This window comes from Musca autumnalis, unplaced genomic scaffold, assembly GCF_047663935.1.
Source record: "Musca autumnalis isolate F117 unplaced genomic scaffold, ASM4766393v1 scaffold_92, whole genome shotgun sequence".
Taxonomy (NCBI): Eukaryota; Metazoa; Arthropoda; class Insecta; order Diptera; family Muscidae; genus Musca; species Musca autumnalis.
The window spans coordinates 72,067-97,199 of record NW_027412453.1 but is presented as its reverse complement, the minus strand read 5'-3'; the positions used below and the strand labels follow the sequence as shown (position 1 = coordinate 97,199).

Sequence of the window (25,133 nt, the reverse complement as noted above, 5' to 3'; positions counted from 1 at the left end):
CGTTCATTTAATCGCTAATGGCCACGACATTGCTGCTTACAAAACAAAACCACCACCATTAGCTTTGCACACACCAGTGTTCGAAAATAAACACTATGGTATCGTACCGTACCGTTCTGTACCGTACCAAGGTGGATAGGTACGCTACGATAATGTACCGTACCGGTACACAAACACTAACAAATATTTTAGTGATACTGTACCGGAGCACAACGAAAATCTTACTGTACCGAATGCGGTACACAACGACTTTTAGTGTACCGACTGCGGTACGCTACGATTTTTAGTGAACCGACTGCGGTACAGTACGATTATCGTAGTGTACCACTGGTCGGTTCACTAAAACATAACGTACCGGTAATGTACCGTACATGTGTGTTTTGTAAATTGTGATGAAAAATTATATGTTTGATGTTTTTGAGAATAAGGGCAAGAATAGTAACTAAAATTCAAGATTATATAAATTAAAAGCACGAATGTGGTAAATTCGGTCGGTATACGAATTTTGAGAAAATTAGTGTAAAATATGAAAATAGCTAAAATTTCCAACCAATACATATTTTGAAACGGATCAACATTATTTTGAATTATTTTATTTTATGTTTTCTTTTGTTTACCATAAATGAATTTCTCATGTGTACATATTTCCTTTTGTTATTACTTTACGTTTACGTTTCCAGTAACTTCATTCATTATTAGATTAAGAATTCAACTTAAATTTAAATTTAACTGCTAAAAATACACCTCTGTAAATATATTTAATACTACTACTTTAAGCAGCTATGTACTACTAAATTTTATCATACATGACTAAACGACTTTTTGGCTTCTCAAAAGTGAAGCTAAGTAGAACAAACTTCAATAAATTCGTTCATTCCTCTTGAGCAACTTGAACTCTGTACATCAACCTCAGTGCTTCCTTAAGTAGTTGAAACTGATAGCAGAGCATCAACCGCAACATAGAGAGTGAATAAGTATTCTTTCAAAACCTAAACATTTGGTGTTTTATTGTATGTCCTCATACAACCTACGAAAACGGCCCGTTACACTGACGCCCAACGCAGTGGCCACGAACGACGACCTAAAAGTTGAAGCCGAGGACAACAACACACAAGCAGACAGCGACGAGTACGTGTCAAGCGAAGAAGATATGGCGCAATTCACAGACAGCCAATTTCAGCAGCTTCTCCAGGTAATGCAGAAAAACAACCGGACGGGTTCGTTTTCTCATTGCACTGCGCGCTTTCGGAGGCAGAGAGACCGTAGTTGATGAATTTGTTACTGCCATAACAGTCTACAAAGAGATAGAATCCATCTCAGACGACGACGCCGTAAAAGGTTTACAGCTGCTGTTTGAAGACTACGCTGCTAATTGGTGGATAGGTGTAAAAAGCACTGTCACCACATTCAGCGACGCCACCAAATTAATAAAAAATAAATTTTCTCCGCCACTACCTGACTGGCGCATATTTGCAACAATTTCCGAGACGAGACAGCAGAACAAAGAGCACACAGACAATTTCATATGTAAAAAGAGGTTTCTGTTCTCTCAACTAAAAGTGCCTGTCGCCGAGGAAGTGCAAATAAACATCGTGTTTGGCCTGCTCAATACAAACATACGAGAGCGTGTGCGCCGAGACGATGTCAAAACATTTGAAGATCTCTTGTCAGCTTGTAGAGAAGCAGAGCTCTTGCTGCTAGAGACACACACAAAACAAGACAAGCAGAAGAACGAGAGAAAAACAGTGCGATGCAGTTTTTGTAATTTCACAAATCACACTGTGGATGAGTGCAGGAAATTAAAAAAACAAAAAGCCGAACAACAACAAAAGCATGGTATTAACACACAGCCAGTAAAAAACGTTAGTAAATTGCCACAAATAAAAGCAGAAGTTGCTTGTTATGGATGCGGTGCGCCTGGCGTGTACAGATCAAATTGCGCTACCTGCAGCAACAACAACAAAGACAGCCCTCAGCCGCTCTCTTTCAACACTATTTCAACTGCTGTAATTGGTCGTACGCTCCCTACAACACATGTGGAGATATTTGGACTGTTGGGAGAAGCAGTTATCGATACCGGTGCCAAAGTTAGCGTTGCCAGCGTGAGCCTAACGAATATTTTAAAAGCAAACGGTGCAGTTTTCAACAAGTTCGAGCTGATATTAGTTTAGCAGATGGCTCATCATCAACCGAAGTAGTCGAATCAACGATATGTGATATCCGTATTGGCAACCGAACGAAAAGAATTCGATTTGTCTGTCTCCCATATGCAACAAAAAACAGAACTCTTATTGGTACTGACTTTATGGAACAGACCGGAATAATTTTGAACATGGCGCAGAGATACTGGTACTTTGAAGACGACCCAAAACGCAAGCATTCGTTCACCAATACAATGGACATGCGTGTATACGCAGTGGACGTCAAAGGTCATGAAGATTCACACACAACCAAAGCAGTCGACGGAATGTCCAAATTCATAAAGTTTGTGGAAGGCAAAAATAATATCTCGCCGTTACCATCAACTCCAGGTATCTTGCGAGAAGTACAAATCGCCATCCCTCTCCTCTCGCAAGCATTCCTCCTACTCCGGTAATGCCATCAACATCCACGATGCAGACGAGAAATGAATATTCGCCTCACAGCATTCAAAGCATCTTCCTTGGAGCCATTCCAGCAAATGAAGAGACACCAGGCAATACTTCAAGGCTATTTGGTCCACCAGTGAAAGCACAACGAAAGGAAGCAGATGACTATTTAGACAGCATATTCATGCCGCTCTTCCATATCCAAATGCAGGTGCATAAAAAAAGTGATGGAGTTTCCCGCCAACAGTATTCAACGGGTGCCACTACATCATACATTGACCATCACAATGTACCTCTGATCCAGGGGGAGATACCCGAAAAGAAGTCAACTAAGTTCCGTAGCAGAAGAACCCCAAGACGAAGGAGAAAACAAAAGAAGAAATGTGCTGATGCTTGATCGGGACGATTCCAAGCATCAGAGGGGGAGACTGAAACGGATCAACATTATTTTGAATTATTTTATTTTATGTTTTCTTTTGTTTACCATAAATGAATTTCTCATGTGTACATATTTCCTTTTGTTATTACTTTACGTTTACGTTTCCAGTAACTTCATTCATTATTAGATTAAGAATACAACTCACTCTTGAATTTAAATTTAACTGCTAAAAATACACCTCTGTAAATATATTTAATACTACTATTTTAAGCAGCTATGTACTACTAAATTTTATCATACATGACTAAACGACTTTTTGGCTTCTCAAAAGTGAAGCTAAGTAGAATAAAATTCAATAAATTCGTTCATTCCTCTTGAGCAACTTGAACTCTGTACATCAACCTCAGTGCTTCCTTAAGTAGTTGAAACTGATAGCAGAGCATCAACCGCAACATAGGGAGTGAATAAGTATTCTTTCAAAACCTAAACATTTGGTGTTTTATTGTATGTCCTCATACAACCTTCGCAAACGGCCTGTTACAATTTTAATTAATTCTATAAGAAGTTTTAAGTGAACCACCCTCTATTATAGCATTAGGTTTAAAATCCATATTATTAATGTATGTATGTATTTCTATTTACTCGCTTTGAGAAAATTTTATTATGGATTCATTAGAGTCCTTGTAGTCAATGTACATATTAAAACACTGTTTTTTAAATATTATTTGTTCCCTAGTTAAATAATTAGACAGTTTTTACAAGTAAAAAGTGGTGATAATGCATGTGTCATAAAATCATTTCTATGAATGGAAAAGAATAACGTTAATATGTTGGTGTCATAAGGATGTTTATTTGCGGCAAAAGTCAATTCATAAAAAGGTTATGCTTGTTGTCCAATCCACATGGACAAACAAAACAGCCACAGTCGGATCACTAAAGATTGAGTCTCCAGCTAATATATTTTAAATTTTTAATATGTTTATACTGTTGAAGTTTTAATGTTGATATGTTCGAATTAATTAAAATAAAATTGCATAAAACATAAAATCCGTTTGTAATATGTAACAAAACAAAATAGTAAGAATATGAGAATAATGCCACAAAAACTCAAACTTTAGAGGGCTTCTTCGTAGTGGTAATTCCTACTGGTAGAATACGTTTACGTTTCACAGTGGAAAAAGACACCGATTTAGTTTAGTGCCCCAAAGATAAAAGTCGATGTTTTATTGTATGTTTGTCCATAATTTGGATAAGAACAGCTCTAGATTGACAAGTGCACTTCATTTATTATTATATTTAGTAAATTTGTATTTTTACCCATATAACGGTACCTGCCGATTTTCGCTATTTTAAAGATTTCTACCACATTATCCCACCGAAATGGCTTAGATTTGGTATTTAGTGTCCGTTGGTGTTATAAATACATTCCTATAAGAATTTTCAGTACAGGTCCACGTTTTTATATATCCCCCATAGAACGGTTCCGCCGATATCGGTTATTTTGAAGGTTATAGCCACGTTATCCAACCGAATTAGTTGAAACTTGGCATTTAGTCTACGTTAGGAGTATAAAATATTCCGACGGGGAATTGTCTGCACAGGTTCACGTTTCGATATGGCCCCCATAGAAAGGTACCGCCCGAATTTCGCTAATTTTAGATAGCAAATTAGAATAAAAACAATTATAAAATATTTTGTTGTAGCTAAACTTTACTAATTTGGTAAGAACTATATGTACTAAAAATAAAATAAAAAATCTACGCGCCATCCTGCGACACTCCCTACTAAATAGGTTTAACAAAATACACAATTTGAAAGAAAAGCGGATGTCACGTGATTTACATATGTGTAAAATAAATAACATATTATATAAAATATTTTTTTACTCACCTGTCTTTCACGAAATGTTAAATACAATAAAGCTTTAAAATTACTTTGTAGGAAGACTGCATAGGACGATCGCAAATTTACTACTAAAATATATTATAAAAACCAGTCCATAAATTGCGAACAAAAAATTAACCGTTAACCGGCTGATGTAAAACAAATTATTTTAACTGTCGTTAGTTTCAGTGGACTCCTTAGATCAGTACTGCACTAGTAATTTTTAAATCGGCGTATGTGATTTCTTCAGTTCTGGCGCGCTATATCGGTATTTTTTTCCACTGTTCGTTTGGCCCAAAAAACATCAATGTGACACCAACACGTGCCTTATTACTTTATACAAATATTTTGGATATACATATGTATATAACACAATTATGGGGTCAATTTATATAGTCTTCCATAATAAAACTAAAAACCATTAAACATTTTACATTTTCTCATAATTCATAAAAACGCATGTTTGGTACATTACAGATATGTATATTATTTTCATTGTTCCAACAATACGAACTACGAATTTTTACTGCTTCGACTTTTTCAGTGGTACCACAAAGTAACAGGCAAAGTTCACGATGATCGTCCACATTACTGAATAGATTTTCCGTTATTGGTGCCACCAATAATAATTGATTTCGCACGAGGGGACTTTTGTCGAAAATAAACATCTTTATGACGTCAATTAGAAACCTCATACTGGTGTTATGATGAATACATTCCATATTGAAAAAATCATATTAAAATTTTTAATTTGGCTACAAATACTTTAAAATGTGTAAATAAAAATAGCTTGGAAAAAACCTTAGCGATGAGCAATCACCTTTATCGAATACTGTTCACTACAAACAAAATAGATGGGTATTTTTTGTTGGTACAGGTAATATTAATGTGGATTGTATAGCAAATATTACATTTTTCTGAATAATCTTTTTCCAAAAAATGCTATTGACACCAAAATAGTAAAATTATTCTTTACTCATTCATGTAAATGATTTTATAATTCACGATTTTTCACCCTTTTTGGATATCATAAATGTCTAAGTGACTAACATGGTAAACAACATTATATTTTCTAGTCATTTTCTCAATATTTATAAACGATTAAAATGTAATTAATTTATAAAAATTGAATTTTATTTATTATACTTGCCTTCTTTGCCAAGAAAGCATATAACAATTCATATTTCCTCATAAATAAAAAAACACATGTGTGGTACATTACCGGTACGTTATTTTTTTAGTGAACCGACCAGTGGTACACTACGATATTTTAGTGTACCGACTGCGGTACGCTACGATTTTTTAGTGTACCGACTGCGGTTCACTACGATTTTCGTTGTGCTCCGGTACGGTACGCTAAAATATTTTTTAGTGGTTGTGCTCCGGTACGGTACACTAAAATATTTTTTAGTGATACCGTACCTGGAGCGGTACGTTATTTTAGTGTACTGTTTCTTTTCGAACACTGGCACACACACAAGTAAGCAAGAAAAACACATGCATATGGTTGCAGAGCTGTGTCGTTCTTTTACATTGTACGTTTAAATTTTGAGCTGAATCATCTCGTTCAGTTGGCTCCGCTCGTTTTTTTTTTGCCTATCTCGTCCTTTTTACTGTTCTCGTTCTTAAAGCGCTTGTATTTTCTAGTTTTTAGTTCAACGTGTGTTAATTTTCGCTCTATCCCCTTACGATGAAAACATTTCGTTTTTTTTTCTTGTTAACATCATTGTGTGTCGAATGCAGTGATTTTTTTTTAATTTATATGTAGGTATAAATTAAAAATATATAGAAATTATATTCAAATAAAAATTATTTTTTCTATATTGAGTGGAAAGAGATATTTTGGCTTATTTTTAAGACTGACAAAACGACTATTGAATATTAATGCAGATAACTAACGATATTCACACAAAAATGACTGAAATGTTTTATTGAACGAAAAAGAGCCAAAGAACGAAGTGAAAGATCCGGATCTTTTCGGTGAACGGATTGAAAAAGATCGATCCGCTCAATGAACGAGAGTGCCCAACACTACCATATGAAGCAAAATAAACTATGTTTCTTCGCCAACGACCATACCACGCTGAGTACATCGGTTCTCGTCCGATCACCGAAATTAAGCAGCGTCGGGCGCGGTTAGTACTTAGATGGGGGACCGCTTGGGAACACCGCGTGTTGTTGGCATTGTCCAAAATTTTTTTATTTCATTTTATTTTATTTTCTATTTTTCTCTATTAAATAAAAAAGAAAGAAGTCGATATCTTCATTTTTAACCGAAATAGAGCCAAAATAAAAAACTCAACTGCTTGTTATTTTAAGGTAAATGTAAAACATTCGCTATTGATTATGCTCAGTTGTATGTAGCTAGATACAATAGTCTATGATTTCCTTTGTAAAACTAAAGTAAAATTCTTTATAAATTTGTTTCGTTTCTCAAAAAACGTAATTTAATGAGGCAAATTTTCGCAAAATGCATTTATTTTTAACAATATTTAAGAAATTTTAACATTTATTAAAAAACAAGAATTTTTATTGTAAAATTCTTTAAAAAATTTGTCTTAATTTCCAAAAAAGGTAATTTAAGGAGCCAAATTTTCCCAAAATACATTTTTTTTAGCAAACTTTAATAAATTTTAAAATTTATTAAAAAAAACTAAAATTTTTGTTAGATTTTTTGATGCCAAATTAATACATACTGGTTATGTTCACTAATAACTAAAGGAAACAGTCAACATTTTCCTTTATAAAACGAAAATAAAACTTCTTGTTCGTTTGTGTGTTTGTGTGCAATAAGTAAACGAAATTGTCTTAAACACACAAGCAATGAAATCAATGGTCATATGAAGCATAATAAACTATGTTTCTTCGCCAACGACCATACCACGCTGAGTACATCGGTTCTCGTCCGATCACCGAAATTAAGCAGCGTCGGGCGCGGTTAGTACTTAGATGGGGGACCGCTTGGGAACACCCCGTGTTGTTGGCATTGTCCAAAATTTTTTTATTTCATTTTATTTTCTTTTTTATTTTTCTCTATTAAATAAAAAAAGAATGAAGTCGATATCTTCATTTTTAACCGAAATAGAGCCAAAATAAAAAACTCAACTGCTTATTATTTTAAGGTAAATGTAAAACATTTGCTATTGATTATGCTCAGTTGTATGTAGCTAGATACAATAGTCTATGATTTCCTTTGTAAAACAAAAGTAAAATTCTTTATAAATTTGTTTCGTTTCTCAAAAAAGTAATTTGAGGAGGCAAATTTTCGCAAAATGCATTTATTTTTAACAATATTTAAGAAATTTTAACATTTACTAAAAAACAAGAATTTTTATTGTAAAATTCTTTAAAAAATTTCTCTTTATTTCCAAAAAAGGTAATTTAAGGAGCCAAATTTTCCCAAAATACATTTATTTTTAGCAATATTTAATAAATTTTAAAATTTATTAAAAAAACTACAATTTTTGTTAGATTTTTTGATGCCAAATTAATACATACTGGTTATGTTCACTAATAACTAAAGGAAACAGTCAACATTTTCCTTTATACAACGAAAATAAAACTTCTTATTATACCCTACACCACTATGTGGTAAGGGGTATTATGTGTTAGTGCATTTGTATGTAACATACAAAAGGAAGCGAGATAGACCCATAGTTCCTTCTAGGGATATACATAGAATCACTTTCTGAGTCGATTTATGCATGTCCGTCCGTCCGTCCGTTCGCAACATACAGGTCGCATTTGTTGACCGATTTCGCTGAAAATTGGGGAATACCATTTTTTAGCCGTCGGAAGATCAAGTTCGAAGATGGGCTATATCGGTCCAAGTTTTGGTATAGCCCCCATAAAACGGTACCCCCCGATTTGCGGTATTTTGACGTTTTTAGCTACAATTTCAGACCGATGTAGCTATAATTTGACAGTTAGGGTTCTTAAATGTCAATTAACTTATATAACAAAAGTTGTGGACATAGGTCCACGTTTTGTTATAGCCCCCATATAACGCTACCCCCCGATTTACGGTATTTTGAAGGTTTTAGCTACATTTTCCGACCGATTTAGCTATAATTTGACATTTAGGGTTCTTAAGTATCAATAAACTTATATAACAAAAGTTGTGGACATAGGTCCACGTTTTGGTATAGCCCCCATAAAACCCCCGATTTACGGTATTTGGACGTTTTTAGCTACATTTTCAGACCGATGTAGCTATAATTTGACATTTAAAGTTCTTAAATGTCAGTAAACTTATATGACAAAACTTGTGGACATAGGTCCACGTTTTGGTATAGCCCCCATATAACGGTACCCCCCGATTTACGGTATTTTGACGTTTTTAGCTACATTTTCAGACCGATGTAGCTATAATTTGACATTTAGGGTTCTTAAATGTCAGTAAACTTATATAATAAAACTTGTGGACATAGGTCCATGTTTTGGTATAGCCCCCATATAACGGTGCCCGCTGATTAATGGTATTTTTACGTTTTTAGTTACATTTTCAGACCGATTTAGCTATAATTTGACATTTTGGGTTCTTAAGTATCAATAAATTTATATATCAAAAGTTGTGGAGATAGGTCCACGTTTTGGTATAGCCCCCATAGAACGGTACCCCCCGATTTACGGTATTTCGACGTTTTTATCTACATTTTCAGACCGATTTAGCTATAAATTGACATTTAGGGTTCTTAAGTGTCAATAAACTTATATAACTAGTGGACATAGGTCCATGTTTTGGAATAGCCCCCATATAACGTTACCGCCCGATTTCAGGTATTTTGACGTTTTAAGTCACATTTCTGGACCGAATTAGTTATAATATTACCGATTTTCGGTATTTTGAGGATTCTAGCTAAAATTTTTAACCGAATTAGGAGTTATTTGACATTAAAGGCTCAAAAACTGTCAACATAGGCCCATGTTTTATTATAACACCTATATAACGGTACCTCCCAATTTCTAGCCCCCCAAAAATTGTCAACATACATAGTTAGATATAGGCACCATAAAAAATGGTCTCCCGAATGAAGCATTTTATGTACATTATCTGACATTTTAACGTACCCACTTAAAGTTGGGAACAGGAATGAAAACTAATTATTCCATTTTAGTTCAGAATATTTTATGGTGGAGGGTATGAAAAGTTCGGCCCGGCCGAACTTAATGCTTTTTTACTTGTTCGTTTGTGTGTTTGTGTGCAATAAGTAAACGAAATTGTCTTAAACACACAAACAATGAAATCAATGGCCATATGAAGCAAAATAAACTATGTTTCTTCGCCAACGACCATACCACGCTGAGTACATCGGTTCTCGTCCGATCACCGAAATTAAGCAGCGTCGGGCGCGGTTACTACTTGGATGGGGGACCGCTTGGGAACACCGCGTGTTGTTGGCATTGTCCAAAATTTTTTTATTTCATTTGATTTTCTTTTTTATTTTTCTCTATTAAATAAAAAAAGAATGAAGTCGATATCTTCATTTTTAACCGAAATAGAGCCAAAATAAAAAACTCGACTGCTTATTATTTTAAGGTAAATGTAAAACATTCGCTATTGATTATGCTCAGTTGTATGTACCTAGATACAATAGTCTATGATTTCCTTTGTAAAACAAAAGTAAAATTCTTTATAAATTTGTTTCGTTTCTTAAAAAAGGTAATTTAAGTAGGCAAATTTTCGCAAAATGCATTTATTTTTAACAATATTTAAGAAATTTTAACATTTATTAAAAAAACAAGAATTTTTTAGTAAAATTCTTTAAAAAATTTGTCTTAATTTCCAAAAAAGGTAATTTAAGGAGCCAAATTTTCCCAAAATACATTTATTTTTAGCAATATTTAATAAATTTTAACATTTATTTAAAAGAACTACAATTTTTGTTAGATTTTTTGATGTCAAATTAATACATACTTGTTATGTTCACTAATAACTAAAGGAAACAATTAACATTTTCCTTTATAAAACGAAAATAAAACTTCTTGTTTGTTTGTGTGTTTGTGGCAATAAGTAAACGAAATTGTCTTAAACACACAAGCAATGAAATCAATGGCCATATGAAGCAAAATAAACTATGTTTCTTCGTCAACGACCATACCACGCTGAGTACATCGGTTCTCGTCCGATCACCGAAATTAAGCAGCGTCGGGCGCGGTTAGTACTTAGATGGGGGACCACTTGGGACACCGCGTGTTGTTGGCATTGTCCAAAATTTTTTTATTTCATTTTATTTTCGTTTTTATTTTTCTCTATTAAATAAAAAAAGAATGAAGTCGATATCTTCCAAAATAAAAAACTCGACTGCTTATTTGCTATTGATTATGCTCAGTTGTATGTAGCTAGATACAATAGTCTATGATTTCCTTTGTAAAACAAAAGTAAAATTCTTTATAAATTTGTTTCGTTTCTCAAAAAAGGTAATTTGAGGAGGCAAATTTTCGCAAAATGCATTTATTTTTAACAATATTAAAGAAATTTTAACATTTATTAAAACACGAGAATTTTTTAGTAAAATTCTTTAAAAAATTTGTCTTAATTTCCAAAAAAGGTAATTTAAGGAGCCAATTTTTCCCAAAATACATTTATTTTTAGCAATATTTAATAAATTTTAACATTTATTAAAAAAACTACAATTTTTGTTAGATTTTTTGATGTCAAATTAATACATACTGGTTATGTTCACTAATAACTAAAGGAAACAATCAACATTTTCCTTTATAAAACGAAAATAAAACTTCTTGTTTGTTTGTGTGTTTGGGTGCAATAAGTAAACGAAATTGTCTTAAACACACAAGCAATGAAATCAATGGCCATATGAAGCAAAATAAACTATGTTTCTTCGCCAACGACCATACCACGCTGAGTACATCGGTTCTCGTCCGATCACCGAAATTAAGCAGCGTCGGGCGCGGTTAGTACTTAGATGGGGGACCGCTTGGGAACACCGCGTGTTGTTGGCATTGTCCAAAATTTTTTTATTTCATTTTATTTTCTGGCGACGTACGCTTTGGTTAGCCGCTGACGATTGTGGCGAAAGGCTCCTTGTTATGCCCGGTAAAGGTTGACGGCGGCATGTGAGAAATTAGCTGGCCTTGTCGTCTATTTTTTCTTGTCATTCCTGTCAAAACATTCCTTGAGTGAAGCTAAAAATCAAACAAAAAGAACACGAAAAAGTTAACGTGCTTAAAAGAGGAAAGTGCTGGGCTGAGACCGACTCAACCGCATAAGCGAATTCCATTAAATAAATTGAAAGTGAAGTGTGTGACGAATCTTGCTTTGTTTACTTCTTACGGGCCCTGGGAAGACAAAAGGGACGGAATAACAAACCCCGGCAGCAGCAACAGTGCCACGGGACGTGGAGCAATCAACCGGCCTCTACTACCTCATCTACACTCCAGGTATAAAAAGCCTTCCTTAGTGGAGCAAACATTGGTCCAATTTTTATACCAGTGTGTTGCAATATTAGTGTGTTGTGTGAAAAGAGTCTGTGTTATTTGAGGTTAGGATAGGTTGAAGATCGTGCTTTTATTTACATACATACACCTTGAAAGCGGCCAGTACATAGAAACCGTACAAAGTTGAACACTGCGCTGCTCGGAATACATAATTCATCGTTGTTTGTGTACATTAATAAAGTACAGTGGAGCCATTTTAAATTGGAATTTGTTATGCGAGTACTTATTACATGCATGTATATACGTACATAAGGTGTAAAGTACAAACTTTAATACAAGTTGGTGGCCACAGAGAACAGAGAAAGTGTTGTGTGGAGATCGGAGGGAAAGAGGACGTTGTGTTACGTCATAACTGAACATTTGATTTGGCTTGTTTAGGAAAGCCCTCGATAGGTTATTGGTTTGTGGAACATTGTTTAAAGAAGAATTCAATATTCCAATAATCAAGTGTACTGTATCTCAAGCTTATATAACACTGAACGGCGGAAGTGGTGGCCCGTATAATTTGACGTAATTAAGAAAAAAAAGAATTGTTTTGTCTTTAGCCACTTTTTTTAACCTAAAATTCTTGCCGAGGAAATTACAACCTGTGGATGCAGAAAGTGAGCGAGGGCGTACATTGTACTTTTATTTCTAAACTCAAGGCTTTAATTGAAGGATTGTGTTTACAATACATAGTGAAATAAAATAATTTTTTTTATTTTGCTAATTAAAAATGATGACAGGAGAAAATTTTGAGGATGGATGAAATGACGAGATTTGAGACAAGGCTTAAAGATGAGAACTTTTCAGAGTACACAGTTGAAGCAATTGATTGTGAGAGAAATGAATTGGAATTGCTATGGGTGAAATTTAAGTCGGTACATGAGTCTCAAGCCTCGGAGACGAAGGAAAAGAAGAAAATGTATGCCAAATATAATCAAGCGCACAAAACCTATATAAGGTGTATTAATATTATAGCGAATGCGAAAGAGAAAGTAGTTGCTCAAGAAGAAAGGGTTGTAATGGCTCCAAGGCAGGAATCATCAGTACGGGTGCCTCCATGTGATACAGGTACATTTCGGGGCGATTATGTAACATGGCCCACCTTTAGAGACCTGTTTACCGCTATATTTATTAAGAACTCACAATTAAGTCCTGTTGAAAAGCTTTTCTATTTATTTCAAAAAACGGAAGGCGAGGCCCGTGAAATAAATAGAAATATTGCTCTTACCGCCGAGAATTTCGACATAGCTTGGTCGAATTTAAAATTGCAATATGAGAATAAACGTGTTTTGATAAACAGCCAGTTAAGGCTTTTATTCAATATGGCCCCTTGTCAAAGTGACTCGTCAGCAGAGGTAAAAAGGATACAAAGAGATGTCAATAATTGCATATCAGTTTTAAAATTGTATGAAATTGACATCGGATCATGGGATCCTATCTTTGTATTTCTCTGCTCTGCTAGACTTTCAGAGCAGACATTGAATTTATGGGAGCAGTCTGTTAAAAATAAAACACAAGTTCCATCGTGGAAGGAGATGAATGATTTCTTGACAGATAGGTTTCATGCATTGGAAAGTGTGTCCGATGTTATAGATACGAGTAATCAGTGGCCCAGTACTTCGAAAAATTTGTCTCATAAAAGTCATCAAACTAGCGTAAAAGTGAAGGTTCATAAAAACCATCATTCTAAGGTAGAATCATTTCTCTGTAAGCTGTGTAAGGAGAGTCATCAGATTAGCTCATGTCATAAATTCTTGGCAATGGATCAAAAGGCTCGATCAAATACGCTGAGGAAATTTAATTATTGTTTTAATTGTATGAAGAGAGGGCACTTGTATGTTAATTGTACAAGTCCTAACTGGTGTTCTAGATGTCAGAAGAAACATCATACGCTACTTCATAGAGATTTTGTCAGTAAGATTGGACAGGGACAACAGAGCAAAGGCAATAATGTCCCACCTCAGTATGATTTAGCAAAAAATGATAAAATACAGTCCACATAAAATCGGAATCCGATTGAAAACGTTCAAACTCATCACACTTCAGTTACAAAAAAAGTGATGTTAGCGACCGCATGGGTCAATATTTGTCATTGTGGCGCAACACATAGAGTGCGAGCAGTGATTGATCCCTGTTCTGATGAGACTTTTATATCAGAACGAATTCAAAAGCTCCTAAAGTTGCCCGTTGTCTCTGTCTCAGCTGAAGTGACAGGACTGGGAGGGGAAGTAGTTAGCAGGGCTAATAAAATGGCATCTTTCGAGATAAGTTCCGATATAAATCCAAATATATCACTTAAGGTTCAGGCTCTAGTTGTGTCTCATGTTACTGGGGACATTCCTACACACTCTCTTAGTGATAATGACATGTCGAATCTGCCTAAACTGGATTATGAGGACCCAGGTTTTTATAAGAGTGGTCAAATCGATATCTTGTTAGGCGGAGATTTATATCCTAGTATACTGAGAGGAGGAGTTCGACGTGATATCTTCGAAACGCTCAAGAGACGATCTTTGGTTGGATTGTGACTGGCCCGACTAGTAAAAGGATTCAGTCCTTTAGTACAAGAGTTTCTTTTATGGCAAACAGGCCAATAGATGATCAACTAGCAAAGTTCTGGGAGTTGGAAGAGGTGGCCCATAGGAAAGTGTTATCTGATGATGACAAAAAGTGTGAGGCTATTTATTGTTCTACAACTAAACGGAATGTTGATGGTCGGTATGTGGTGGACCTGCCATTTAAAGGTACATCAGAACCCGTGGGTCCGAACAGATTTATTGCCGTCAGACAATTTTTGAGGAATGAACGCACTTTGCTCAAAAACCCCGAATATAAGAAATTATACGATGAAGTCATTAAGGAATACATATTGTTAGGACATATGGAGAAAGTGGAAAATAGTGGCTCAGGATACTATTTACCGCACCATGGAGTATTTAAGCCTGAGAGCGCAACGACGAAGTTGAGAGTCGTTTTTAATGCGTCAAGTCCTTCTTCAAATAAGATCAGTCTTAACGATATGTTGCATGTAGGACCTGTTCTTCAAGCGGACTTACTGGTTCTTATTTTAAGATGGCGGTTCTTCAAGTTCGTGTTCAACGCGGACATTAGTAGGATGTTTAGACAGATTTTGGTAAATCCAGAGTATACGGATTTTCAGAAGATAGTCTATAGAGCATCTGAGAATGAAGAAATTTCAGACTATGTGTTAAAGAGAGTCACATTTGGTATAAATTTTGCGCCATATTTGGCTCTAAGGACCCTGTTAAAGCTCGCAGAACACGAGGAATTTGAATTTCCTATTGGCGCCCGTCTTCTTCGCTCTTCTATGTACGTAGATGACGCATTGGTAGGAGCCCATAGTGTCTCAGAAGCGGTTGTAGCTCGTAATCAGTTAGCAGGGATTTTGAAGACGGCGGGTTTCGAATTAAGAAAATGGAGCTCAAATTGTACAAATATTTTGCAAGGCATACCAGTGAAACATCTACTGAGCGAAAGTTTCTTGTGTCTCGATGAGAAAAGTACAGCAAAGACTTTAGGAATCCGCTGGAACGCTTCGGAAGACAATTTTACTTTCTCACAGATAAAATTCCCAAAAAGGATGCTTATACGAAAAGAGAGGTGCTATCAATAATTGCCAGGCTCTTTGATCCTGCAGGATGGTTGGCGCCAGTAATTATAACGGCAAAGACTATTATGCAAGATATATGGCTCGATCAGATAGAGTGGGATGATAATATAAAAACAATTGCCCTGAGAAAGTGGAAGGGTTTTATTGCCAGATATAACGAGATTGACACGATTTCTATACCACGATGGATATGTTATACTCCAGAGAGTAGAGTAGAGTATCATGGATTCTGTGACTCGTCGGAGTTAGCATACGCCGCTACAATCTACATAAGGGTAGAAGAAGGAAGTGATATAAGCTCAAACTTGCTAGTAGCGAAAACTAAGGTGGCTCCTGTGAAAAAACCGTCCTTGCCGCGTTTGGTGCGACTCTATTGGCAGAGTTAATTGAGAATATGTTGCCCAATTTTGAAGTAAATGATTACGATTTATATTTGTGGTCTGACTCCACAATCGTCTTAGCATGGCTTAAAAAGCCGCCGTGCAGTTGGAAGACGTTTGTGGCAAATAGAGTGGCTCACATCTTAGAGAAGGTAGGTTATAGGAACTGGTCACATGTAGCTCCTCAGGATAACCCGGCTGATCTAGCAACCCGGGGGCTGGTCCCTTCGGATTTGAAAGGGAACCGGCTATGGTGGCATGGCCCTAATTGGTTGGTTCAAGATAAGACAATGTGGCCCTCGTCGTCTAAAATCTTTGAGACGTCGGAAGAGTCAAAAACAGTTAAAGTCCATATTGCTAGATCCATAACGTCCTAAAAACCTATAAAGCTGTTACCGTTTGATATTTTGGATGAGTATTCTTCTCTTGCTACGGCTACACATGTAACAGCCTACATATTCCGATTCTTCCACCGGTTGAAAAAAAGGGCGGGTTCGAGGTCAGATCGAAGCGCTTGACCGCCGAGGAACTGAGTTTCGCCAAAAGTCGCCTCTTTCATCTATCTCAGGTTCGAAATTTTCCCGAAGAGTATCACTGCCTTAGGAAGAATCTCCCGCTTCCGTCCACAAGCCCGTTGTTAACTCTGACACCATTTTTGGACAAACATAACGTCATAAGAGCAAATGGTCGTCTCGGTTCCGCTTCTGGTCTGTCGTACAGTGAACGACACCCTGTAATACTTGCATATGAGAGTCGTTTAGCTAGGATGTATGTTGATTTCATACATAAGCTCGTTATGCATGGTGGCCCTAGGTTGGTATTGAATACCATTCGTCTCGAATGTTGGATTTTGCGTGGGAAGAATCTCGTCAAGTTTCACATTCAGAATTGCAAGGAATGCATTTTATATAATAAAAGATTTCAAGGTCAAATAATGGCACCATTGCCCGAGGAGACAACCCGTTTCAGCAGACCATTCACCAACTTTGCGGGTCTCTTTGACATAAAAAGTTTCACGGGAAGATATTGTCGCATCACCAAGGGTTATACGTGTCTCTTTGTGTGCTTTGCGACGAAAGCCATTCACTTGGAGGCGGTAAGCGACCTATCCACCCCCTCGTTTATGGCTGCGTTAGCTCGATTTGTGTCTCGACGTGGCTGTCCAAACCAAATCTACTCCGATAACGGCCGAAACTTTGTTGGCGCTGCTCGTCAGATTGACGCTAATTTTGTGGCTCTAGTGAAAGAGGTTCGAGACAACACAGTCCTCAAGTATGGGCATCAGAGACTATCATGGCACTTTATCCCAGCCTCGGCCCCACATATGGGAGGTCTTTGGGAGGCTGGGGTTAAAATCTTTAATCTTGAGGCTTGTCTTAACTCAAGACCCCTAGCGGCCCTCTCCGATGATGTCGACGACCTGTCTGCACTGACTCCTGGCCACTTTTTAGTAGGAGCCCCACGTTTGATGCCAGCGGAACCCGAGGAGCTGTCCCCCGCCGACACGATTCTCAATAGATGGCGCAAGCTGAAGGCGGTACAACACGAGTTTTGTAGGCGGTGGAAGGAGGAGTACCTTAAGGAAATGAACAAACGTAACAAGTGGAAGACTCCTCAAGCCGATGTGGAAGTCAATGACCTAGTGGTCATTCGGAACGAACCGTTATGTTCCAACGAATGGCGTTTAGGTCGCGTTATGAGAGTGTTCCGAGGCTCAGACGATAGGGTACGAGTGGCAGAACTCAAAACACAAAATGGCTTGATCACTCGTCCGATACATAAGATGATTTTGCTTCCCCGCGATGCCTGTCCACCTTCCTTCCCGTCCCCGAAGTAACTCATAAGAACACAAATATAACTTGTACTAATCCCCTGTAGCTCGTTAGAATAAGTACGCAACCTATAATAATCACCACTGTAGTTCAGTAGTATATTCACGTCACTTACATTAATTAATGCACTTCTTCTCCACCACCACAGGATGGCTAATTTTAATGAAAACTATCCGTGCCCGGTATGCTCCCGATTCCATTCTATCCGAGACTGCACACGGTTTCTGGCGTTATACATAAGCGCTCGCCGACGTAAAGTGGAGGAGCTGAAGCTTTGCCTAAACTGTTTAGCACAGTCGCACGACCGCAGCGCTTGTCGTAGTCCAGCTCGGTGCTTTAGATGTCAAGGACACCATCATTCTCTGTTGCACCAGGTGGAGCCTGGCAACGTTTTCTTCCCGATGACCGCAACGGTGCGTCTGTATCCAACCGGTGAAGACTGGTGTGAGATGGCGCGTGTGATCATTGACCCGTCGCATAAGATCTCGGCAATTACCATGGAAGCTGCGCGTGATGTGAAATCCGAAGAGGATATGCTTCGGTCAGACTTCAGCACCGAATCTTCGAACGCGACATGGTTCGTGTTAGATGTGTGATAGAGGATACGCGATATGGCAACACTCCGTCAACTCAGTTGGATACAACCTGGACACGGGACCACCCCATCGTCGGTAGAGCCACCCTCGGGGACCCCAGGTTGGGACATTCCCGCCCCTTACCAGATGATCTTGGGACAAGATGTGGCCCACCAAGTGTTCACCGGAAATGTGATCGGGCGTTCTGGGCAAACACTTATTCACCATACTGCCTTTGGACCCGTTTTCTTTGGCGAAGCCAAGAAAGGAGAGCACAACCCTGTTTATGCACCCCGTCGTCGCCGATAAAACAGAGGGTAATCAACCTGAAGTATGAAGCAACCTACAGTACAAATCAACCTGAAGGACTAATCACCTGAATTATCGTTGTTTTATGTATTTTTTTTTTATTATTTTTTCCTTTATCAGTCTTTGCTCAGGTTATCCATACCCATTAACACTTAATTCTTTTACATAATTCATTTTAGATCGTACACATGCGTTGTAAAGCTAGTCTCATAGTCCTATCGATACCCCTAAGTGTAACATGCCAATAAATTACAATCCTGTTCTAAGGGATCCCTGACTGTTCAAGTGGACTATGTGTGGCAGATTGGCCTGTGGGACTGGTTATGAGTCATGTGTAATGCATCAAGATAAATTAACGAATTTAAATGACATTTAATTTTTGTTTATTTAATTGAATATGAATTACTACTCTGATAACTGAATTCGATCGTAGTGTGCTATAAGTAAATCATTGAAGATCTCTGTAATTTCCATTGTCATTAATATCTTGTATTGTAGATTTTATAATGTATCTAGGTTAAGTGTATTGCACTTAGGTGCAATGGGGTGGCGGTATGGCGACGTACGCTTTGGTTAGCCGCTGACGATTGTGGCGAAAGGCTCCTTGTTATGCCCGGTAAAGGTTGACCGCGGCATGTGAGAAATTAGCTGGCCTTGTCGTCTATTTTTTCTTGTCATTCCTGTCAAAACATTCCTTGAGTGAAGCTAAAAATCAAACAAAAAGAACACGAAAAAGTTAACGTGCTTAAAAGAGGAAAGTGCTGGGCTGAGACCGACTTTCCAGAAATATCAAAGCCTACACCGCCAGTGCCCTCACCCGCATAAGCGAATTCCATTAAATAAATTGAAAGTGAAGTGTGTGACGAATCTTGCTGGGAAGACAAAAGGGACGGAATAACAAACCCCGGCAGCAGCAACAGTGCCACGGGACGTGGAGCAATCAACCGGCCTCTACTACCTCATCTACACTCCAGGTATAAAAAGCCTTCCTTAGTGGAGCAATGTATTTTTCTCTATTAAATAAAAAAAGAATGAAGTCGATATCTTCATTTTTAACCGAAATAGAGCCAACATAAAAAACTCGACTGCTTATTATTTTAAGGTAAATGTAAAACATTCGCTATTGATTATGCTCAGTTGTATGTACCTAGATACAATAGTCTATGATTTCCTTTGTAAAACAGAAGTAAAGTTCTTTATAAATTTGTTTCGTTTCTCAAAAAAGGTAATTTAAGTAGGCAAATTTTCGCAAAATGCATTTATTTTTAATAATATTTAAGAAATTTTAACATTTATTAAAAAAACAAGAATTTTTTAGTAAAATTCTTTAAAAAATTTGTCTTAATTTCCAAAAATGTAATTTAAGGAGCCAAATTTTCCCAAAATACATTTATTTTTAGCAATATTTAATAAATTTTAACATTTATTAAAAAAACTACAATTTTTGTTAGATTTTTTGATGCCAAATTAATACATACTGGTTATGTTCACTAATAACTAAAGGAAACAGTCAACATTTTCCTTTATAAAACGAAAATAAAACTTCTTGTTCGTTTGTGTGCAATAAGTAAACGAAATTGTCTTAAACACACAAGCAATGAAATCAATGGCCATATGAAGCAAAATAAACTATGTTTCTTCGCCAACGACCATACCACGCTGAGTACATCGGTTCTCGTCCGATCACCGAAATTAAGCAGCGTTGGGCGCGGTTAGTACTTAGATGGGGGACCGCTTGGGAACACCGCGTGTTGTTGGCATTGTCCAAATTTTTTTTATTTCATTTTATTTTCTTTTTTATTTTTCTCTATTAAATAAAAAAAGAATGAAGTCGATATCTTCATATTTTAACCGAAATAGAGCCAAAATAAAAAAAAACTCAACTGCTTATTATTTTAAGGTAAATGTAAAACATTTGCTATTGATTATGCTCAGTTGTATGTAGCTTGATACAATAGTCTATGATTTCCTTTGTAAAACAAAAGTAAAATTCTTTATAAATTTGTTTCGTTTCTCGAAAGAGGCAATTTAAGGAGGCAAATTTTCGCAAAATGCATTTATTTTTAACAATATTTAAGAAATTTTAACATTTATTAAAAAACAAGAATTTTTATTGTAAAATTCTTTAAAACATTTCTCTTAATTTCCAAAAAAGGTAATTTTAGGAGCCAAATTTTCCCAAAATACATTTATTTTTAGCAATATTTAATAAATTTTAACATTTATTAAAAAAACTACAATTTTTGTTAGATTTTTTGATGCCAAATTAATACATACTGGTTATGTTCACTAATAACTAAAGGAAACAGTCAACATTTTCCTTTATAAAACGAAAATAAAACTTCTTGTTCGTTTGTGTGCAATAAGTAAACGAAATTGTCTTAAACACACAAGCAATGAAATCAATGGCCATATGAAGCAAAATAAACTATGTTTCTTCGCCAACGACCATACCACGCTGAGTACATCGGTTCTCGTCCGATCACCGAAATTAAGCAGCGTTGGGCGCGGTTAGTACTTAGATGGGGGACCGCTTGGGAACACCGCGTGTTGTTGGCATTGTCCAAATTTTATTTATTTCAGACTCAGATTCAGTTTTATTTCCCATATTAAATTTTTACAGAGTTTTGTAATTTCTTACATGCTATTAAATAATATTTACTCTAACACATACATATGATGTTTTTCTAGAGGTTTATACTTTTATAATTATATATAATGGGCAGGCCAGCCAACCTTTAATGTGAAAATTTTAAGACTTTTTGGTTTATATTTCCTCGGTAAAAAAGGGATGAAAAACATCAACAAATAAGCAATAGTGAACAGTGAAAGTGAAAGTGTTTTAGCCCACAACAAGCAAAGAGATAAAACAAATTTTGTTTCAACTTAAGGCAAATTTTGTGCTGTTGTGGAGTTAAAAATATAAGTGCTTGTGTCGGCGGCTAAGTTATTTGCCGTCGGCATGTCAACTATGGATAACGATAAATTGTCTGTGGTAGACGAGGAAGAAGGAAGATTATTTGTCGATAGTGTAATCTTGACGAATCGAGAAGAAGAATGTCAAACCGCCGAAGATTTTAAGCAGGTTAAGAGGAAGAAGAGTAAAGGAAAAGGGAGAGCTGATGATGATTCAGCCTACGAAAACTTAAAACTAGAAGCCCAATTAAGAGAAATCAAGAAAAAATTGGAAGATTCCGAGAAGTTGAATTTATCACTTAAGGAAGAGCTGAACAGAATTTGCAAACTGCAAGAAGAAGCAGCGCGACAATTAAATGATTTTTATAGAAAGGAGAATAGTTACAAAAGAACTATTGCAAACATGGAGAAACAGTTTTCTACAGCCAACAACAACAAGGCTGTAGCAGATAACACCGAAAATAATATGGAAGTTGAAATCGTTAACAGACAACAAAGCCAACAACCAGCAGTCGTACCGCCGACACAAGGAAATAATCTGGTAGCAAGCCAAGCACCAGCAAAGGCAGGCAAGACGCCACAACTGCCTGGGACAACACCGAAAACTCAGAGCAAAACATCAACAACAGGGGAAGTGAATGCAGCTATTGCAGCAACATCAAAAACAACAAGTAAGAAGAAGACATCAGCAACTACAACCAAAGCTGCCAATACAACCAACCAAGGACAGGGTAAGCATGTGCCATCCATAACAGTCTATGACTGCCAGTTTAAAGAGCTTGTGGATATTCTTAATTTGCATATTGGAAGACCAAATTATAAGATAAAAATTATTAGAAATAACAAAATACACTCAGTTAGAATATCAGGAGTAGATAATTTTGAAACAATGAGATTGCTATTTAAAGACACATACACATACACCTAAACAATTAGTTCCGTACACAGTATTAGTAGAGCGTCTCTCTGATACGTATACTGAAGAGGATATTAAAGAATATTTACACAACTTAGATTTTAAAGTTGTAGTAGAAAAGGCCACTAATATCAAAGGGGATAAGTGGATTATTAAATTTAATAGATGTACAGATATGTACAATTTATATAAATTGAAGGATATTATAGAATGTAATGTAGATTTCAAGAAAGTGTTAGGTCGTGAGGTGGTACAATGCTTTAAATGTCAGCGGTATGGACATGTTTCGCGCAATTGCGGCATGCCATACCGCTGCGTTAAATGCGGAGGAGATCATGGCCCAAAAAATTGTGTTGCCCTAAATAAGGAAAACATTGAAAATGAAAATATTGCAACGGAAATTGTTGCACATAGACCTCCCATAAAATGTGTAAACTGCAAGGTTGAGGGACATGTTGCAAGTGCACCTGAGTGCCCCATAAGAGTAGCCATCTTGCAGAAAAAGCAAGAGAAAAAAGAAGAAAGGGAAGCCACATATCATCTTCTTCAAATACTACTAAAGAAAGATCACAGCAAAGTAGCCAAAATAGTAAGCCGATACCTAATATAGGAGCGACTGAAGGGCCTGAAGCATTGATAACGTCAATTGCTAGTGAATGTAGAGACACATTCGGTAAAAGCCTATCCGAACTCATGAAGGATTTGGTAAATTATCAACAACAATATAAAGAAAAAAAGGAGAAAGAGGGAGGCGCAGAGGCGCTGTTAGGCCTTCTTATGTATATTCAGAGGTATTAATGTTGAAGTGCATATTCCTCAACGCTAATTCTGTTGTCTCTATAGAAAGGAGACACTATTTAAATATATTTATTAATAGGCATAAGCCAGACATTCTGCTATTAGCAGAACATAAAATGTCTCAGAGACACAAATTACAAATTGATAGATATTCACTTCATAAGCAGTGCAGAATTGGCAGGTTAGGGGGAGGTACTGCCATACTTATTAAGAATAATTTTAAATATGAAGAAATTCTGATCGATACAGGAGAAATAGAGTCTTGTGGGATCAAGCTTTTTAGAAGAGATGGAACATTTATAATAATAATATCAATGTACCTCAGTCCAAATGTTGTTTTTCGACCTTCTAGTCTTGATGAGGTCGCTAATTTGGTCGCAACCAATGAAATTATCATTGGTTGCGACCTAAATGCAAAACATATGGACTGGGGAGGAAACATTAACAATCTAAGAGGTACTCAGCTTAGAGAATACCTCCTTAGCTGTCCAAACTTGGACATATGTCCAACAGCTGGTCCCACAAGACCCAATAGAGTTGAAGACTCATATATAGATTTTTTCATGATTTCTCCTGGAATCATTAGAACAGATTATGGATTACTTAGGACATATGATTTCGAATCTGATCATAATGCTGTAGAAATCATGCTTGACATTGATAATGTATTTATAGATGAAAGGAAAACTTTTTATAATTATGATAAAATTAACATAAATAGATATAAAATTGATAGAAACGTCACGAATGATGAAATTGACAATTGTATACAAAACTTAAATAGAGTTTTTAAAGATGCAATTGAACAATGTGTTCCAAAAAGAGATAATAGAAATAAAATTCTAGGAGAATTGCCAGCAAATATTACAAATTTAATAAAAGAAAGGAAAAGACTAAAGCACATTTTGCGTAGAACCGCAGATCCGGAAAGGTATCAAATAATTAGGGTTGATATTAGGAATCTTGGTATTATTATAAAGGAATTAATTGTCACCTTTGAAAGGGACCGATACAAAACTCACTTGGAAGGAACTAGAGTAAACTCATCTACATACTTCAAAGTAAAGGCTGCGGCAGGATTGGCTATTAGAGAGCCAATTAAAACGCTTATCAATGATAGAGGTACTCATATATCGAATAATGAGGAAAAAGCTGAGCTCATAGCTGGTCATCTGCAAAATATACATCAGATTGATGATGATTCGACTGACAGCTCTTTCCACAATCTTGTAAAAGAGACTGTGGAGGGAGTTGAAAGTCGAACACCACAAGGCTATGCAGCACATGGATCAGTGATAGAAGATAGGACCGTTTGGAATGAAGGCGGTTTTGTTACACGTGAAAAAATTATGGATGCCATTAAAAGAAGATCTTCTAAGAAATCTTGTGGAATAGATGGTATTCCGGATGTGGCTTTAAAGAAAGCGGGAAATGTGATTTGCACATTTCTAACAATTTTATTTAATCATGCCCTAAATATTG

At 36.3% G+C, this 25,133-nt stretch overlaps 6 non-coding genes and 1 pseudogene across 6 annotated transcripts; all 7 read left to right on the top strand.

The window, feature by feature from the left end:
* Positions 1-6,916: 6,916 nt before the first annotated feature.
* Positions 6,917-7,035, top strand: LOC141388268 (5S ribosomal RNA). The gene has a single exon (XR_012408772.1). It is a non-coding gene; the product is annotated as a 5S ribosomal RNA (ribosomal RNA).
* Positions 7,036-7,718: 683 nt separating this feature from the next.
* On the top strand, positions 7,719-7,837 carry LOC141388385 (5S ribosomal RNA). The gene has a single exon (XR_012408869.1). It is a non-coding gene; the product is annotated as a 5S ribosomal RNA (ribosomal RNA).
* A 2,298-nt stretch (positions 7,838-10,135) lies between these two features.
* On the top strand, positions 10,136-10,254 carry LOC141388334 (5S ribosomal RNA). The gene has a single exon (XR_012408836.1). It is a non-coding gene; the product is annotated as a 5S ribosomal RNA (ribosomal RNA).
* A 684-nt stretch (positions 10,255-10,938) lies between these two features.
* On the top strand, positions 10,939-11,056 carry LOC141388350 (5S ribosomal RNA; annotated as a pseudogene).
* Positions 11,057-11,695: 639 nt separating this feature from the next.
* LOC141388397 (5S ribosomal RNA) lies at positions 11,696-11,814 on the top strand. The gene has a single exon (XR_012408880.1). It is a non-coding gene; the product is annotated as a 5S ribosomal RNA (ribosomal RNA).
* Positions 11,815-20,662: 8,848 nt separating this feature from the next.
* On the top strand, positions 20,663-20,781 carry LOC141388362 (5S ribosomal RNA). The gene has a single exon (XR_012408847.1). It is a non-coding gene; the product is annotated as a 5S ribosomal RNA (ribosomal RNA).
* A 680-nt stretch (positions 20,782-21,461) lies between these two features.
* LOC141388262 (5S ribosomal RNA) lies at positions 21,462-21,580 on the top strand. Its single transcript, XR_012408766.1, has one exon. It is a non-coding gene; the product is annotated as a 5S ribosomal RNA (ribosomal RNA).
* The last annotated feature ends 3,553 nt before the right edge of the window (positions 21,581-25,133 follow it).